This window comes from Brassica napus, unplaced genomic scaffold, assembly GCF_020379485.1.
Source record: "Brassica napus cultivar Da-Ae unplaced genomic scaffold, Da-Ae ScsIHWf_1200;HRSCAF=1717, whole genome shotgun sequence".
NCBI classification, from domain to species: domain Eukaryota; kingdom Viridiplantae; phylum Streptophyta; class Magnoliopsida; order Brassicales; family Brassicaceae; genus Brassica; species Brassica napus.
Window position 1 is genome coordinate 720,784 of NW_026014623.1, and position 6,559 is coordinate 727,342.

Consider the following 6,559-nt stretch of genomic DNA (forward strand, 5'->3'; position numbering starts at 1 on the left):
TCTTTTATTCTTTAATCTTTCTCTATCCAGCTTAAAATCTTTCTCCTTTAATATTGAATATCCGGATTCAATTGTTTCATGCAATCCGTACCTGGGCACTATTTTGATCACCCATGTTTTGGCTGATGGTCCTTTTGATTTCGTGGAGAAAGTCTTATTCTTATATTTTCCCAATCCTCTTCTGAGGTTCCATCTTAGTCGGCACACATATGTATGTCGTGGTTTATTCAAAGTCTTTTAAGATGGTGTATGTCTGATTTATGACCCGTATTCATTCTTATGATGGGAATATATATGCTCACTTATATGGCCTGATGCATATTATCATCCTATACATGTAAATTCATAATGTCCCCAAGCTTATAGACTTTAGAATCTTAGTCTTATAGATAATGGCTTTCATGGCCGATCATTTATATGTGATGGCCTCTCTTCGGCCGAGTAATGGCCTTTTTGGCCGAGTAATGGACTGTGTGCGGCCAAGCCTGCACTATACGGCCAAGTCACGGCCAAGCCGTGAATAACATGGTTCTATACCATGCTTCACGAATTTGTAGTGTTGATCATGTGTGATCATGGATCACGGGTTTATCCTCTCTCCCCCTCATGAATACACTATAATTTCGTGGTGCTTAGGACAAATAAAGCCTTAATGAGTTTCCTTTTGTGTACATGTTTCACAACGTGAGATCTTTACGGGATAACTCTTTGTTCCTTTTCAATACCAATCTTTGCATCAAGTTTAGACTAGGATGGCTAATCCTATCATTCCATATAGTGTATAATTTCGTGGGATATATCAGTATAGTTACCACTTCTCTTGCCTCTTATCATACTGATCTGTAGCATAGATTTAAATCAGTAGAGATCATAGGTATAGTCTCGACCACTTTCTTATAAGGTCTTAGGCATTTTTTCTTTAAAACTGAAGGAACTTGTTTCCTTCTTGCCCATTGTTTCTATTTGGAAACCATTTATAACTCAATGGGTCATACATTCTTTGGGTGTATATAATGCTTCTTTTAGGCAATGCCTTGGCCATAGTTTTCTTACTATGCTTACTATACCCCATTTCACGATTTCTTACTTGGTATTATGCCCTTTAGGCAATTCTTTATCAATAACATTCATATGCTTAAGTAAGATCAGGCAAGATATAATGAAATCAAAACCAATTCTATTATATATATAAAATCGTGAATGACACTTAGTTTAAAGCAAATCACAAATCAAGGACTTAATAAAATGTCTAGATCTTTCTTTAGTTAATGGATAAGCCGGCCACATCATCAGTCACATTGGGACACGGCTGCCTTGGATTCATCTTGATCCATTGCCTCAGGATATTTCATCTCACTGCTTTTCTTTAGCATCTTATTACTCTGCTCAGTTAGTAATAGGTATGAGAGCAGATCATTATAGGTGAAACCTTTTTCTCTATAGGTATGTTGTAACTATAGATCTCTTGGATCAGCTGTGAGGAAGGTCTTTTCCAGTAAATCCTCCTCTGTTACCATTTCACCACATACTCTCAGTTTGTAAACGACTTAGGACAAAGCAAAGTGATATTCATCCACAGACTCAAAGTCTTGGTATCTGAGACTCGTCCATTCATGTCTGACCTTTGGTAATAACACTATAGTGTATCTGGACTTTAATTCTGTCCAAAGGTCACGAGGATTCTCAATGTGTAGATACTGATTTCTCAGTTCCTCAGTGACATGATGGCGCATTATTGTAATGGCTCTTAACTTTTCACTTCTAGTTGCATAATCATCCTGAATGATACTCCTTCCGAGTCCTCTCGATTTCAGGATAACTGAAGTGTTCATTGCCCATTCTAGATAATTTTCTCCAGAGAGATTTAGAATGGCATAATCCATGGGCTCAAATCTCGGCATCTGAAATCATTAATCAATTCAATTCTTGCTTTAGAATTCTTGCAACCAATTCAAATAATCAGTGCATATGATTTCATAAGTCTCTCTATGACACTTGGACCACACGGTCATGTATTGTGATGCTTAGACCTCTCGGCCATTATGTGATACAACGATCTTAAGGATCGGATCATAATGCAATCCGGGTCATATGACCATCCGGATGCTAGGCCACACGGCCACATAGATATGCATTAAGCCAAACGGCTTTCAATCTCATGATTTAAACAATGCAAGTCAATATTATCAAGCAAGGCCACACGGCCACATAGTAATGAGATGATCAATCTAGATGTATTCAATCTTTATTATTTAGTTGCATATCTATTAGGTTTTACCAATTTCAAGGTTGGTAATGTTTAACTTGATTTTAGAATCAAGTAATCTAGCAACCTAACTCTCATTCAATTAATGTGAAATTTAAGGTTTTCAAGGCCTTTAGGAATATAAATGAGATTAAGGGTTTCAAGGCCTTAAGGATTTTGAATTAGATTTATCAATCAATTTAATAATCCAAAAATCTCAGATCAATCATTCAATCAAAACAAGAACCATTAAAATCAAATTCAAGCTTCTAGGGTTTTAGGGTTTTGATTCCAATATTAAGGTTTCATAACTTCAGATTAGAAACAAATAAACAATCAAACATGTTCTAGTTGGAATCGATTCAATTGCTAGTTATGAGATTGTTGCTTTTATGTTATATCAATTTTAGGGTTTTGATCAAGATCTTTAGGTTTTAGGTTTGATCACTATGTTCTCAGATTAATCGGTATACCTTTCTTTTGTAGGGTTGAAATGGACAAACAAGTGAGAACAGATGAACCTCTAGTTGCACACGGACGGACACTGGCTCCTATTGGTACGCGAGTTGAGGACGGATGCGAGCTGTCTGGATTGGTTTTGCGTCTGGTCGCGGATGTGTGCTGAGAACGTCGGACGTGATCTAAGCTGGAACGGACACGTCTTCTTCTTGTCGAGTTCGTGAGCAGCTGAGCAGGATTACGAGCTGGCTATGATGCGAATGTGGGCTGGCTCTGTTGTGAACAGGGAGCTGCGGATGTCTAGGATCAGGAACGCTTAAGGTCTTTAGCTGATCGGATGTTTGCAAGCCGGAACGCAAGCAAGAACAATTTAGGGTTCTTCAGGATTAGGGTTCGCTTAAGGTCTTTGTAACTGAGCGTGAGGGCGGGTCTGAGATCGGATATATGAAATTTTTGCGCTGATGGATTCGTCTCGTCAAGGGCTTCAAGATGGTATGTTGATCATCGTCTGGTTCCGCAGGGTTTGAGAGATCGATCCATTTTAAGTTGCGCCGGATTTAGGGTTTATGTGTGACGGATTTTAGGTTAGGGTTTTGTCTCAGGGTTTTGGAGTCTATCGTGCTGATAACGTGTTGTAATACGAGAGTTTAGAGACTGAATATTTCTGTGTTATTATTAATGATAATGGGGGTTCCTTATATAAGGATTACAAGATAGAGATAAAAGGAAAGTATACAAATCCTAATCTAACTAGATTTAGGATAATTACTAAATACATAAATGGAAAGATTACATCTACTAGGAAAAGGAAAGGGGTTTCCTTTTCTCCATGCTTGTGGCTGCCTATCTCCCTCTCCTTAAGTCGCGGCCGCCGCTGGGCCTGATCATGGCTGATGGGCCTTCTCTTCTTGTCTTGGTTAATGGCAATCCACTCCATGATTTATAACATTTCCGGAATTCCCGCTGACGTCTCTGGACTCCCTAACGTTGCCGGCAACCGCCACGTCCCGGTTCCGGAATTTTAACCGGATCCACTTTCAAAGTTCATGCATAAGCGCTATCAGACGGGTTTCCCCCAACTCTTAGGATCGACTAACCCATGTGCAAGTGCCGTTCACATGGAACATTTCCCCTCTTCGGCCTTAAAAGTTCTCATTTGAATATTTGCTAACCACCAAGATCTGCACCGACGGCCGCTCCACCTGGGCTCGCGCCCTAGGTTTTGCAGCGACCGCCGCGCCCTCCTACTCATCGAAGCCTGGCTCTTGCCCCGACGGCCGGGTATAGGTCGCACGCTTCAGCGCCATCCATTTTCGGGGCTAGTTGATTCGGCACGTGAGTTGTTACACACTCCTTAGCGGATTTCAACTTCCATGATCACCGTCCTGCAGTCTTAATCGACTAACACCCTTTGTGGGTTCTAGGTTAACGAGCAGTTGGGCAGATAAGAAGGTTAAGGACGTAAGGAAACTTAGACTTAACCTTATACAAGTCGAGAGTCAGCTAGGACGAGTAAGACGGTAGCTGGAGGGATCGATAGCTCACTCAGCTGAGGCAGCTGGGAGTCAGCTCATCTCAACTGGACGGACTTTTCGGGTTTCGCCAGATGGTCCGGGTCCGGGCCGGTGGCAGGCCATGGTGGTCCGGCCATGAGGCCATGGACCGTTGGGGCTTGGGACAAGGCCGTGGGCTAAGTCCAGAGGGATTGGGTAAGGCCTTGGGCCTTTGTCCGACCCATACCCATGCGGTATTGGCGAAGGGATGCATGCGGCCGAGAGGGTGTAACCCTTGGCCGATTGTGCCCATCCGCTGGCCAGTCATGCCTGTTCGTGGGGAAAGAATTACCCCCTCGTTTTCTATATATATGGGGTCCTCTCTGTTGATTTCAATCATCCAATTCCAGAGTAAAATACTCAGAGAAATCGTAGATAGAGAGAAAGAAAGAGAGAGAGAGAGTTTCCGGCCAAAGCAAGGCCGATTGTGTGGTGGTTAGGTTTCCGGCGATCTGATCGTTAGTGAAGCAACCTCCAATCAAGTATGGGAGAGCGAGAGCAGGAGAAGAGCATGGAGAACCCTGACATGGTTCAGAAGGTACGTGGTGGGCTATGGCTCCATCAGACGGTCCTTGTGATCGCACCGCGGCTCTGGTCGGTCCATTAGACCTAACCGCTTCTCCTCTTCTTGTTGCTATCCGGCCCCTTTCTCTTCTTTCTGATTATACACGAAGGGTTGTGTTGGTTCAGTCCAAGGGACACGTTCCTAGACTTGGCCGGTCATAACCAAACCGCTAACCTAGACGCTTATCGGTTAGACGGTCGGTTCGAACCGCACCATAGACTGGGCAGTTGGGCTAAACGGTTGGTCATGTCCCAAGAGGCACGAGTGGCCAAAGGTCACGAGTTACCAAGGGTTGTGAGTTACCAAAGGTCACGAGTTCCAATGGTTGTGCGTTGCCAAAGGGTGTAAGTAACCAAGGGTTACGGACGCAAAGAGGTACGAGAACCAAGAGGTACCTGGACCAAGAGGTACCAAGGATTGAAGGGGTGCATGTTCCAAACGGTGCCTGTTGAGACAGGTAGTGTCCGTTCCTTAGGGATCAGACCATGTCTTGTCCGTCGAGATAAGTACAACGGTTCGACTAAGCCAGGGTAAGAGGCGGAAGGTCCTATCGGCTGTTTGGCCTAACCGGATTGGGCGTGAGGCTTACTCGGCCGTTGGATCCAGGCCCAAGGCCGGATCAGGTAAGGAAGTCCGTTGGGCCATTGAGCCGGACTTCATCTAGGCCGGTCGCACCTAGATTCTATCCGGATGGACGGATTGGTCTTTGGGACGATCCGGACTGTTCGTGTGTTCTGTTTATCTATTCTGGACTGTCTATCTGATTCTAAGTCAAGGGGTAGTTGGTTGAATGACTTAGGATTCGGTAGGCAGGTTCATATCTTTTTATAAGTATATTGTCCGAGGTTTATCTATGTTCTAGGAACCAAGCCAAGTATTGTAGAATCGACCAGTTCTATTCTCGGTTATGATTAATGCTTATCTGTTTGTGGTTTCAGGAACTAAGGATGGTTCTGGTCAAGCCAAGGAGCCGTGAAGGCTCGGTCAGTGAGAGGCTGTGTAACGTGTGGTTAGATGATGTCAGGGATGAACTAGTGATTGTCTATGAAACGATTAAGAAGTTGTGTATCGGATCTCATGTTTCTATGTTATACATTTTATACACATTTATATTCTGTTGTGCTATCTGTTCATTTGTTTTAGAACCTTAGATTCGAACATGACTTAGTAAAGGAAAGACTTAAAATGAATCAAACAAGCAAAGAAATTGATTAAGTAGCAAACGGGTCCAGTTTCGTTCAAGAGGCCGGATTCAGGCGTTACAAGTTGGTATCACAGCATGCTTGATTCTAGGATAGTTGGGTTATGTAGTCCAGACACACGCAGCCAGCAGATTCAGTCTCATGGTGAGGTTTTATAGTTAGGTCTAGGGATTAATTGTCTCGGTTATGTTATGTGTATGTTGTACTAACAATGTCTGAATCCCTAGGCTGGGAAAAGCAAATCATGAAAGACCCGAAGGAGTAAGAAACCGGCCAGTCAGTCAAGTCAAGCGGCCGCGGACGGAGCTAATCTGTCCGGGTTACCAACAGAGCCGGCTGCGACTAACACCGGGGATGTGTTACCGACTGACCAGGCCAATCTTACAGGAACGCAACCAGAAGGTCGGCAACATCAGGAATGTGACGAGGAAGTAGAATCCTCGTACGCTAACTGTGATGGTAACCAGCTTGAGCAAAGGGCCGAGGGAACGGCCAACGTGCCCGCAGCACTGTCCCGAGAGGACTTGTTAGAGGC